General features: G+C 44.5%; 1 protein-coding gene across 1 annotated transcript in view; it reads left to right on the forward strand.

Moving 5' to 3' along the window:
• FAM198A (family with sequence similarity 198 member A) overlaps nt 361-12,957 on the forward strand; it is a 76,167-nt gene continuing 63,570 nt past the window's right edge. The window contains exon 1 of the mRNA XM_018066909.1: nt 361-449. The gene's annotated coding sequence lies outside the window, so the exon portion shown is untranslated. The remainder of the gene's footprint in view (nt 450-12,957) is intronic.

The raw sequence follows: 12,957 nt of genomic DNA on the forward strand, positions 1-12,957 counted from the left end.
AATGCAGCCACAATAGGGAAAGTGGAGATGTGCCTGCAAACGGGGCTCTCTGCTCGGGCTGAACATACTTGCAAGCAAGGCGTTCTGCCAAGGAGTCTGGACATAGCCTTGAGTTTGATGGTCCCTTGCAAACGAGGGAACATTCCCTTCTTGTGATAAGAAGAAGGAGGAGGGCTCTGGACAGACTCTGCAGTAAGCAGAAATTTCAGTCCCTTTTGCTGTATGATAACAATTATGCACATGCGCTATACTGAAAAGCCTTGGTCATACAGTCTGGAATTCTGCCCAGGGGGGCTATATAAAAGTGAACTGCAAGCTCGCTTGCTTGCGCAGTTCTTTTTCCTCTGGCCAGAGTGGTGTCTGTCTTTTGTGTGTGTTGTCTTTGTGTCATTTCACTGGCAATCTCCAACATCTGGCCCCCAACGTGGGGCTCGAGTGAAACAGAAAGGGTGAGTAACCCTGGGGGGATTTTAAATCCATAGCAGGGGAACTTTTGGGAAAATCATGGGGAATTCCTCACCCTAGCAGGGGAACTTTCAGGAAATCATGGGGAATTCCTCATCAGTACGGACACAGTACATGGAGTTAGTCAAAGGACTTCTCCACTCCATAGGTGTTAAGGTCTCGACTTGTCTATTGAGTGAGCTCTTTCGCTTGGTGGAGAAATATTGTCATTGGTTTCAATATCAAACTAAGTCACAGTTAAATTTGAAGGAATGGAAAATAATTCAAAAAGAATTGAGAAAGCAACATCAGAAGGGTAATGTGATCCCTTTGAAGTTATGGACTTTATGTAATGCTGTAACACAGGCTTTGACTTTGCTATCTACTGATAATGAGAGTAAATCTAATGCTTCAATGAAGGAAGAGGCAATTTATGAGGATGTGCCAGACGTTGGTGGGGCTTCTGTGTTGCCTGAAGGCAAGGATACACGTGAGCCTCCTCCTGTAAATGGTGAAACATCTGATTGTTCAGAATCAGATTCAGAGGCTTCTTCGGTTTCGTCAGAGGAGGGTAAAGAGATTAAAGAAATGACCCATCTATTCCAGGAGTGGTGGAGATCCGGTAAGGAGGAGAGGAAATCTGCGCCTTCTGCTCCTCCTTGTGCTTCTCTTTTCCCCACCGCGGTTGGTCGGCCCGATGTGGGCAGGGAACATTGTCGGTTCTCCTTTCCTTTGTCTATGCTTCATGATGATGACTCGCCTGCTCCCCCTGGTGGTTTTATCGATCCTCCACAATTATTTCCCATCCAGAGACAGCAGGATGACAACGTGATAAATGTTCAGTACACTCCTTTGGAATATAAATTTTTTAAAGATCTTAAAGCTACAGTAGCGCAGTATGGTCCTCAATCTCCCTTTGTTTTGGCTATGCTGGAATCTGGGAAAAGGCAAATTAATCATTCCATTAGATTGGGAATCTATTGCCCAAGCTGTCTTGGAGGGTTCTCAATGGTTGCAACTTCGTAGCTGGTGGGAAGAAGAAGCTAGAAAGCAGGCTTGGATTAATGAAGGACAGAATCCCCCTGGTTCTCTCGAGGATAAGTTAATGGGAGAGGGCCGTTATCGGGCTTTAAGAGAACAGGCTCAGTACTCTAATCAGGACTTACAACAAGTCCGCCAGGTCTTTTTATGAGCATGGCATCGTGTGGTGCCTGCTGGCCACACCCAGCCCTCCTTTGTTAAAACAATGCAAGGCCCCAATGAGCCATATACTGATTTTCTAGCAAGACTGAGGGTAGCTATGGAATGAGCTGTAGGGAGGGATGAAATTTCAGAGAGATTATTACAAACTTTAGCATTTGAAAATGCAAATACTGAATGCAAACGTATACTGGGACCATTAAAAGGACAGGGTGCATCTATAGCTGAATATATCAGAGCCTGCTCGGGAGTAGGAGGAACAGAGCATCAGGCTAATGTCTTTGCTACAGCCTTGGCCAAAGCTATGAGACCACAAAAGGGAGGTAACTGCTTCCATTGTGGAAAACCTGGTCATATGAGAAGAGAATGTTGGAAATTAAAAGCTGATCAAGGTGCAATTCCTAAAGACAGATCTCTTGCTGGGAGGAATAAGACTCCTCCTGGACCTTGCCGTCGATGCAGGAAGGGGCTTCACTGGACTAATGAGTGCAAATCTAAAACAGACAAAATGGGCAACCCGATACCGGGAAACTATCTTGCGGGCCTAAGTCCTTGGGGCCCAGGAACAATATGGGGGACTTTTCCTCCTTGCCCTCCTTCCGTCCCACCTGCCCCAACCCTGTTCCCTCCCAGCAACAGTTACCAGTCAATGCCTCATTAAAAGGACCTCAAATGATGATTTCAGACTTATGGTCTGCTACTTCAGGAAGTGCTGCTGCTGATTTGCCACTAGCTGAGAATGTTCTTTTGTCACCAGGAGGAGGCATTTACAAATTAAAAACAAATGTATTTGGACCACTGCCTAAAGGCACCTTTGGCTTAATATTAGGCCGTAGCAGTGCGGCTTTGAGAGGTCTAACCATAATTCCTGGGGTAATAGACTCCGACTATGTTGGGGAAATCTTGATTATGGTTTCTACTTCTACCACGCTTTCATTATTAGCTGGGGAACGTATTGCTCAAATACTTCTACCTTATCATCCCTTTTTGGCTCTTCCTAATGAACGAACAGGAGGATTTGGAAGTACTGGGCGACATATATTTTGGGAAATGCTTATCAAAGATTCTCGCCCTGTTCTCTCCTTATTATACAAGGAAAAAACTTTGAGGGACTAGTAGACACAGGGGCAGATGTTTCAGTTATTTCTTCTCAACAATGGCCCCAAGATTGGAAAAAAGAAAAAAGCCCTCTAATGCTGACGGGACTGGGCTCTATTGCAGATGTCTGGAAGAGTACCCATCCCTTGCAATGCCAATTCCATAATGCAAGATCAGTGTCTGTTACCTTTTATATTGTAAACATACCTATTAATATTTGGGGAAGAGATCTTCTCTCTCCTTTGGGGGCTTTTGTAACCATTCCACCGGAAAACTAGTAGCCACTGCTCAAATTCTTCGAGCACTCCCATTAAAATGGTTAACTAATACTCCAAAATGGGTTGAGCAGTGGCCATTACCACAAATGAAGCTCGAGGCATTAGAACAATTAGTACAAGAACAACTCCAACTTGGTCATATAGAGCCCTCTACCTCCCCCTGGAATTCTCCTTTTTTTGTTATAAAAAAGAAATCTGGAAAATGGAGAATGTTAACCGATTTACGAGACGTTAATAAATGTATTGAACCTATGGGAGCATTACAATTGGGACTCCCCTCTCCAGCTCTTATTCCTCAGAATTGGTCCTTAATGGTGCTAGATCTTAAGGACTGTTTTTTTGCCATTCCCCTACAATTACAAGATAGAGATAAATTTGCTTTTACAATTCCTGTTCTTAATCATGCTCAGCCTGTTAAGCGTTATCAATGGACAGTCTTACCACAGGGAATGACAAATAGTCCTACTTTATGTCAAGAATTCATAGCTCGCTCTTTACAATCTCTCTGTCAAGAATACCCCAATTATATTCTATATCATTATATGGATGATCTCCTATTAGCAGCTCCTAGTGTTGTCGAACGTGATGAATTCTTTCTAAAAGTACAGGAGGCTTTAAGACTATACAATTTGCAAATAGCCCCAGAAAAAATTCAAAAGGACTTTCCTATTTCATATTTAGGGACAATATTGGAACAACATAGAATAATGCCCCAAAAGTTGCAATTCAGAAGAGACCACCTCAAAACCTTAAATGATTTTCAAGTTATTGGGAGATATCAATTGGCTATGCCTGGTACTTGGGATTCCTACTTATCATTACGACATTTGTTTTCTACTTTAGAGAGAGATACAGCTCTGGATAGCCCCCGGACTTCAACCCCATTGGCTTTACAGGAACTTCAATTTGTTGAGCAACGACTAAATGACGGCTTTTTTATTTACTTACATGAGTCTCAACCTATTTTGTTTATAATATTTCATACCCCTTATTCTCCATCTGGTGTAACTGCTCAAGAGAAAGGATTAATAGAATGGGTTTCCTTACCTAACAGCTTTTCCAAAAAATTGACTACATATATGGATAAATTAGCCTTCCTTATACGGAAAGGTCGCCATCGCATTTTACGATTGTCAGGATGTGAACCACACCAGATTGTTACTCAGTTAACAACTGCTCAAATATCTCGATGTTTACAATTTAATGAAAACTGGCAAATTTCTCTTGCCTCATTTCCTGGTTCGTTTTCTAATCACCATCCATCATCTAAATTGATTGATTTTCTTTGGGCTAACTCTATGATATCTTAATCCCCAATTTCAGATGTTCCAGTTAAGGGACCCACTATTTTTACAGATGCAAATAAAAATACCACTGGATGTTGGACCCCGGAAAGTTCCAAGGTTCTCCCCCATTCATTTTCTTCTGTACAGCCCGCTGAATTGTGGGCTATCTATTTAGTTTTGCAAGATTTTCCCCAACTTCCTATTAAGATTGTTTCAGATTCTCGATATGCTGTTCTCTCTTGCCTACAGCTTCCCCATGTCTCCCTTCCACTGACCCTTAAAACAGCTATTGGTAAATTGTTTTACCAAGTACAACAGTTGCTCTTGCAGCATTCAGAATTAATTTTCTTTACTCACATTCGTGCACATTCCGCCCTTCCTGGACCCTTATCATTCAGAAATGCTACAATTGATGCCTTACTTTACCCTATAGAAGCAGCAAAACAAGAACATCTCTTCCAGCATACCAACTCCGAAGGGTTACAAAAATCTCATACTATTACTCGAAAACAAGCTCAAAATATTATTTGCTCTTGTTCCATATGTGCACCTTTTACTTTGCCATTTACCCCACCAAGTGTCAACGTAAGAGGACAACAAGCAAATCAGATATGGCAAATGGATGTAATTTACGTACATCATACTATAGATACATGCACACGTTTTCAGTGGGCCACTGCATTACATTCTGAAAAGGCTGATGCTGTTATTACTCATTTGTTATTACCAATTGAATTGAAAACTGATAATGCACCTGCCTACCAATCCGCGAAATTAGCTCACTTTTTATCCCAATATCATATAACTCATACTTTTGGTATTCCTTATCATAGTCAAGGGCAAGCTATCATTGAAAGAGCTAATCGTACCTTGCGTGAATATCTTGAAAAAATAGAAAAGGGGGAATAGGAGAGATTTATGAAACCTAAAGACATTTTGAATAAAACCTTACTTACCCTAAATTTTTTGAATATTTGGAGCAAGGGAAATCTATCAGCAGCAGAGTTGCATTTTCAAGGGAAAGAAGAGGACAAGAAGATCTTGAATATGCCTATTTGGTATAAAGATAAAGAGAAAGGTTGGATCCCAGCATCATTAATATATCTGGGATGAGGGTATGCTTTCATTTCTGTTAATAATTACCGGTTTTGGACCCCAGCGAGATTGATGAAAATCAACAATGGCTGATCCCTTTGTTCAAAAATTCGAAGAGCTTACTATGCAGAGAAGCTTTACTTTTCGTACAAGGGAAGCAACACCTCCTACATGGGGTCAAATGAAGAAGTTGACCCAGGAAGCAGAAAAGACGTTAATGAAAGCAGGACAGCCTCTGAATCCTACCAATCTTTTGCTTGCCATGATGGCGGTGGTAACATGTCAGGTAATCGGTGTATCGGCAAATAATCATACATATTGGGCATATATACCTAATCCCCCATTAGTAAGAGTAGTTTCCTGAGGGGAGCCAGAAGTGCAGGTATGCACTAATGAGACCGCCTTCTTTCCCCCACCAGCTTGCGGGGGAACAGAACAACTATCTCATCATAAACAACAATATAATGTTAGTAATTTGACCATTGCAGCGGAAGGTATTCCTTTATGTATAGGGGGACACCCCTTTTGTCTGTCCACTAAGGAACATTCTCATCATTCCTATAATACATGGGGTGTAAAATGTAATAATTATCATTTTGCTACTTTTACTGTGCTTGTTTCCACCAGGGGCTTTAACACCTCGACAGAACCGATAGACATTCATAATGGAAAACACATGTCGCTATGTCCTGTTGACTTTTTTGCTCCTTCTCTAGAATCTTTGGAGTGGGAACGTTGCTGAGGTCATCGACCCTTTAAAGTCATGAATTATTCTGGGTCTGTCACTGTAGATTGGAGTCCAGATCATGGGCAATTCTTAGAAAAATGGTCAAATAAGTCTCTTAGGTGGCATCGTGCAAATGGCACTTTGATGGGCAATGGTAATGAAACAGTTAAGTGGCAGCAGTTTGCACTTGTCCCTCCTCAATTACAATTGCGGGGATATCTGCACATTCAAGGGGATATTTGGAAACTATGGGCAGTTTCTGGTAATCTCACTGTCTGGTCAGGAAACTATATTTTTGATAGTGGTGACTCTTCGGGTCCATTTCATGTTAATTTACACGTTAATAAATCTTATTCCGCAATGGCATTAATAAATCTTATTCTGCAGTGGCATGTGTAAAATATCCTTTTGCATTGTTATATGGAAATTGGACCTGGAATGATACTGTGGGGTCTGTGTCATGTGATTATTGTAACCTAACTCAATGTGTAAATCAGTCTTGGTGGAAAGAATTTGAAAGACGAGCCTGTAACTCCAATTTTTCGTTAGTAATTGTTAAAGCTCGGACAGAAGTATGGTTGCCTATAAATCTGACTAGACCATGGTCAGATTCTTTTGCTGTTTGTCATCTAGTAGCCGCTGTACACACTTTGCTACATCGATCTCAACGTATGCTTGGTGTGGTCATTGCTTCGATTCTAGCAGTCGTGTCAGTAACTGCAACAGTGGCGGTAGCAGGCCTCGTGTTACACCAAGGAATTCAAATAGCTGATTTTGTTCGGGACTGGCATAAAGACTCTCATTTGTTATGGCAACAACAGCGAGATTTGGATGCACAACTTGCTACCGACATGCTCAATCTTCAACATACCGTTTCCTGGCTTGGAGATCAATTAGGTGTTTTATCTACACGAAGTGTGTTGAAATGTGATTGGAATTCTTCTCAGTTTTGTATAACACCTGTACCATTTAACATGAGTGAGGGATGGGAAAGAGTAAAACGATCTTTGACTGGACATCAAAATCTCACTACAGAAATTATGGACCTGGAACGACAAATTTTGTCTACTTTTAGCAGGACTTTACCTGACATTGTGGGGTCTGATTTGTTGAAAAGTCTTCAAGAAGGATTGAATAACTTAAATCCATTAGGGCATGTATCCACACTAATTGAGACTACCTTTGGGAACACTATGTTTATATTACTTTTATGTTGTGTTGCTTTTCTAGTCTTCCAGGGATGGTGGAAAAGGAAACAACTAAAGCGTGAAGCAGAGAAGATCCAGACCATGCTACAATTTATTAAAGCAAATAAAAAAGGGGGAGATGAAGGGTTAATGCAGCCACAATAGGGAAAGTGGAGATGTGCCTGCAAACGGGGCTCTCTGCTCAGGCTGAACGTACTTGCAAGCGAGGCGTTCTGCCAAGGAGTCTGGACATAGCCTTGAGTTTGATGGTCCCTTGCAAACGAGGGAACATTCCCTCTTGTGATAAGAAAAAGGAGGAGGGCTCTGGACAGACTCTGCAGTAAGCAGAAATTTCAGTCCCTTTTGCTGTATGATAACATTTATGCACATGTGCTATACTGAAAAGGCTTGGTCATACAGTCTGGAATTCCGCCCAGGGTGGGCTATATAAAAGTGAACCACAAGCTTGCTTGCTTGCGCAGTTCTTTTTCCTCTGGCCAGAGTGGTGTCTGTCTTTTGTGTGTGTTGTTTTTGTGTCATTTCACTCGCAGTCTCCAACACTTATGCTTATACAGTGGAAGTGAGAAATAGATTTAAGGGCCTAGATGTGATAGATAGAGTGCCTGATGAACTATGGAATGAGGTTTGTGACATTGTGCAGGAAACAGGGATCAAGACCATCCCCATGGAAAAGAAATGCAAAAAAGCAAAATGGCTGTCTGGGGAGGCCTTACAAATTGCTGTGAAAAGAAGAGAGGCGAAAAGCGAAGGAGAAAAGGAAAGATATAAGCGTCTGAATGTAGAGTTCCAAAGAATAGCAAGAAGAGATAAGAAAGCCTCCTTCAGCGATCAATGCAAAGAAATAGAGGAAAACAACAGAATGAGAAAGACTAGAGATCTCTAAGAAAATTAGAGATACCAAGGGAACATTTCATGCAAAGATGGGTTCGATAAAGGACAGAAATGGTATGGACCTAACAGAAGCAGAAGATATTAAGAGGTGGCAAGAATACACAGAAGAACTGTACAAAAAAGATCTTCACGACCCAGATAATCACAATGATGTGATCACTAATCTAGAGCCAGACATCTTGGAATGTGAAGTCAAGTGGGCCTTAGAAAGCATCACTATGAACAAAGCTAGTGGAGGTGATGGAATTCCAGTTGAGCTGTTTCAAATCCTGAAAGATGATGCTGTGAAAGTGCTGCACTCAATATGCCAGCAAATTTGGAAAACTCAGCAGTGGCCACAGGACTGGAAAAGGTCAGTTTTCATTCCAATCCCAAAGAAAGGCAATGCAAAAGAATGCTCAAACTACCGCACAATTGTACTCATTTCACATGCTAGCAAAGTAATGCTCAAAATTATCCAAGCCAGGCTTCAGCAATACGTGAACCGTGAACTCCCTGATGTTCAAGCTGGTTTTAGAAAAGGCACAGGAACCAGAGATCAAATTGCCAACATCCACTGGATCATGGAAAAAGCAAGAGAGTTCCAGAAAAACATCTATTACTGCTTTATTGACTATGCCAAAGCCTTTGATTGTGTGGATCACAATAAACTGTGGAAAATTCTGAAAGAGATGGGAATACCAGACCACCTGACCTGCTTCTTGAGAAATCTGTATGCAGGTCAGGAAGCAACAGTTAGAACTGGACATGGAACAACAGACTGGTTCCAAATAGGAAAAGGAGTACGTCAAGGCTGTATATTGTCACCCTGCTTATTTAAGTTATATGCAGAGTACCTCATGAGAAACGCTGGACTGGAAGAAACACAAGCTGGAATCAAGATTGCTGGGAGAAATATCAATAACCTCAGATATGCAGATGACACCACCCTTATGGCAGAAAGTGAAGAGGAGCTAAAAAGCCTCTTGATGAAAGTGAAAGAGGAGAGTGAAAAAGTTGGCTTAAAGCTCAACATTCAGAAAACGAAGCTCATGGCATCTGGTCCCATCACTTCATGGGAAATAGATGGGGAAACAGTGGAAACAGTGTCAGACTTTTATTTTGGGGGGCTCCAAAATCACTGCAGATGGTGACTGCAGCCATGAAGTTAAAAGATGCTTACTCCTTGGAAGAAAAGTTATGACCAACCTAGATAGTATATTCAAAAGCAGAGACATTACTTTGCCGACTAAGGTCCGTCTAGTCAAGGCTATGGTTTTTCCTGTGGTCATGTATGGATGTGAGAGTTGGACTGTGAAGAAGGCTGAGTGCCGAAGAATTGATGCTTTTGAACTGTGGTGTTGGAGAAGACTCTTGAGAGTCCCTTGGACTGCAAGGAGATCCAACCAGTCCATTCTGAAGGAGATCAACCCTGGGATTTCTTTGAAAGGAATGATGCTAAAGCTGAAGCTCCAGTACTTTGGCCACGTCATGCGAAGAGTTGACTCATTGGAAAAGACTCTGATGCTGGGAGGGACTGGGGGCAGGAGGAGAAGGGGATGACAGAGGATGACATGGCTGGATGGCATCACGGACTCGATGGACGTGAGTCTGAGTGAACTCCGGGAGATGGTGATGGACAGGGAGGCCTGGCGTGCTGCGATTCATGGGGTCACAAAGAGTCAGACACGACTGAGCGACTGAACTGAACTGAACTGATTAGAGTGCAGTGCGCCAGCACAAATCCTCACGGGCTTGTGTCTCTTGGCCTCTCTCGTGTTTGCATATTTCAGTAAACCCTGTGAGTCAGTTTCCCTGTTGCAGTGGGCTTCTGGCATGTCTGCTGTTTCTGAATCCTGTTTTGGTTACCCACCTCTGGTGATGTCTTGAGGGCAGGTGACATTCAGTTCAGTCAGTTCAGTCGCTCAGTTGTGTCCGACTCTTTGCGACCGCATGAATCGCAGCACGCCAGGCCTCCCTGTCCATCACCAACTCCCGGAGTTCACCCAAACTCATGTGCATCGAGTCGGTGATGCCATCCAGCCGTCTCATCCTCCCTCATCCCCTTCTCCTCCTGCCTCTAATCCCTCCCAGCATCAGGGTCTTTTCCAATGTCAACTCTTCGCATGAGGTGGCTGAAGTATTGGAGTTTCAGCCTCAGCATCAGTCCTTCCAATGAACACCCAGGACTGGTCTCCTTTAGGATGGACTGGGTGGATCTCCTTGGAGTCCAAGGGACTCTCAAGAGTCTCCTCCAACACACTGACAGCCCCTCAAAACTCCTTGTGAATGTGCAGTGCCCTTCAGCCCTGGGTCCCAGGTTGCAGTTCCGAAAATTGTCCACAAGGCGGCAGCACGTTGCCAGCCCAACTCGGCTTGCTCAGACAACCAGAGCCTTAGTGAAAGGCCGGTTTGTAGCCAGCCTGTGAGTTCGAATGCAATGTGCCAGCCCAAAGACCCACGGACTTGTGTCTCCCAGCCTCTCTGCCCGTCCCCTTCACCCCGGAAGATATATCCCAACCGCTGCAAAACCGCTGTGCTGAGGATGCTGCCGCTTGTAGGTGGGGCGCCTCTTAAGAATGGTGATGGGAAATGGAAGCCCCATTCTCAGGACACGTGGAGTGGGGATTATTAAGAGCTCTTGCAGCCCACGGGGGCTGCTAGGTGTTGGGTGCACCTGGCCTGGGTTTGCTGTAAGCAGACCGGTCTGGAGCTGCAGGTGGGGTGCCAGTTCAAGGGAAAGAGACACCGCTGGTTCTCACTCACCTGGGCATCCTCTACAGCTCCTCAGCCCCGGCAGGGTCCAGCCTTGCCATCCAGGAGGGCTCAGGCTCCAGAAATGTGACACCAGCCAGGTCGCGGAGGCCTCAGGGGAATATAGTAGGCGTTTCTTTCTTTCCTTTCCTCATGTAACCATTTATTTTGTGGTGGCATCTAGGTGATTTAATCGTTGCTTTGGTTTGAGGTGAACAGCAACTTGATTTTTTTTCTTCGTGTGAAAGTGTGGATTCATTGTTGGATTCTTCTTCCATTGGGAATATTCTGGAGCGCCCAGCAGAGCTTCCTGTGAATATATTTGAGTTTGCATATGTGACTCCAAAGCACCTCTTTGGTCCCTCCCTTTAACCTTTCCCCTGTTGTAGCAAAGGTTTCTTGCTTTACCTGGTAACCTCTACTGCGTGTGTAACCAGTTTACACGTGTCGCTTTCCATATTCTCTCTGCGCGTGGTGTCCTGTCGTATTTGGTTTTGTGTCTGTGCGTTAGATCAGGCAGCGTGACCGTGTCTAACTTCATCATGTTGGTGCAGATGTCAGATGCAGTTTCACTTCCCTCCCAAGGCTGAGTGAGAGCCCATTGCCTCTATAGAGCCATGTCCTTCCCACGTCCAAGGACATCTGGGGGACTTCCACGTTCTCACCCGTGTCTACAGGGCTCCTCGAACTGTGGGGTTCATGTGTGTTGGAATTAATGTTTTCTCTGGAGACGTGGGCAAAAGACGGATTATCAGATCTGCCTGCTCCGGTTCTGTCTGTTTGTTTAATGAATTATTTATTTGCGGGCTGTGCTGGGTCTTCATTGCTGCTGCACCTTGGCTTCCTCAAACTGTGGTGCACGGGCCTCTGGTTGCATCGGTTCCTCTTGTCGTGGAGCACTGACTGGAAAGCTCAAGCTCAGTAGTTGTGGCGCATGGGCTTAGTTGCCCTGAACCGAGTGGGATCTTCCTGGACCAGGGGTCGAACCCATGTCCTCTGCGTTGGCAGACCAATTTTCACCACTGGACCACCAGGGAAGTCTGGCTCCGGTTTTTGACTTTAAAGTTAACTGCATCCTGTTCTTTCTAGCGTCTGTGGCCAGGTTCGCATCCATGAAAAGCTGAGGAGGGCGCGGCTTTCTCCAGGTCTTCTCCTCCTGCATTTGCTGCTTGTAGACAGTCTGAGGATGGCCATTATGACTGAGAAGATAAGACATCTCTCTGTCTCGCTCTCATTTTTTTTCTTTTTCCAGAACAATCCATTTGTTCTATTGAGTTGAGTTCTTCTGTATTTGTTTATTCAGTCGATTCCATCGCTGTGCTGGGTCTTCCCTGGGTGTGGCGGGCGGGGGCTCTTCTGTAGTTGCGGTGGGCAGGCTTTCATTGTGGTGGTCTCTCTTGTTGGGGAGCCCTGGCTTTAGGGCAGGCGGCTGTAGTTGTGAGTCTCGGGCTTCGTTGACCCCCGACATATGGGTCTCCCAGCTGAGGAATTGATAAACGGTGTCCCTTGCCTTGCAGGGGATTGGTGGGCAATGATCTACCCCCGAAGCCCTTGGTGGTGTTTTGATTGGCATTTCCCTGATGATGAGCATGTTTGAGCCTGTTTTCCCATTTTTGCAAACCCTGTGAGTCCGTTTACCTTTTGCAGTGGGCTTCCGGCATGTCTGCCATTCCTGAATCCTCTTTCGGTTACCCCCCCTCCGGTGATGTCTTGAAGGCAGGTGACATTGCTGCTGCTGCTGCTGCTGCTAAGTCACTTCAGTCGTGTCCGACCCTGTGCGACCCCAGAGATGGCAGCCCACCAGGCTCCCTGATCCCTGGGATTCTCTAGGCAAGAATATTGAAGTGGGTTGCCATTTCCTTCTCCAATGCATGAAAGTGAAAAGTGAAAGTGAAGTCGCTCAGTCGTGTCCGACTCTTTGCGACCCCATGGACTGCAGCCTACCAGGCTCCTCCGTCCATGGAATTTTCCAGGCAAGAGTACTGGAGTGGGTTGCC

The sequence above is a fragment of the Capra hircus genome, chromosome 22 (genome assembly GCF_001704415.2).
Source record: "Capra hircus breed San Clemente chromosome 22, ASM170441v1, whole genome shotgun sequence".
Taxonomy (NCBI): domain Eukaryota; kingdom Metazoa; phylum Chordata; class Mammalia; order Artiodactyla; family Bovidae; genus Capra; species Capra hircus.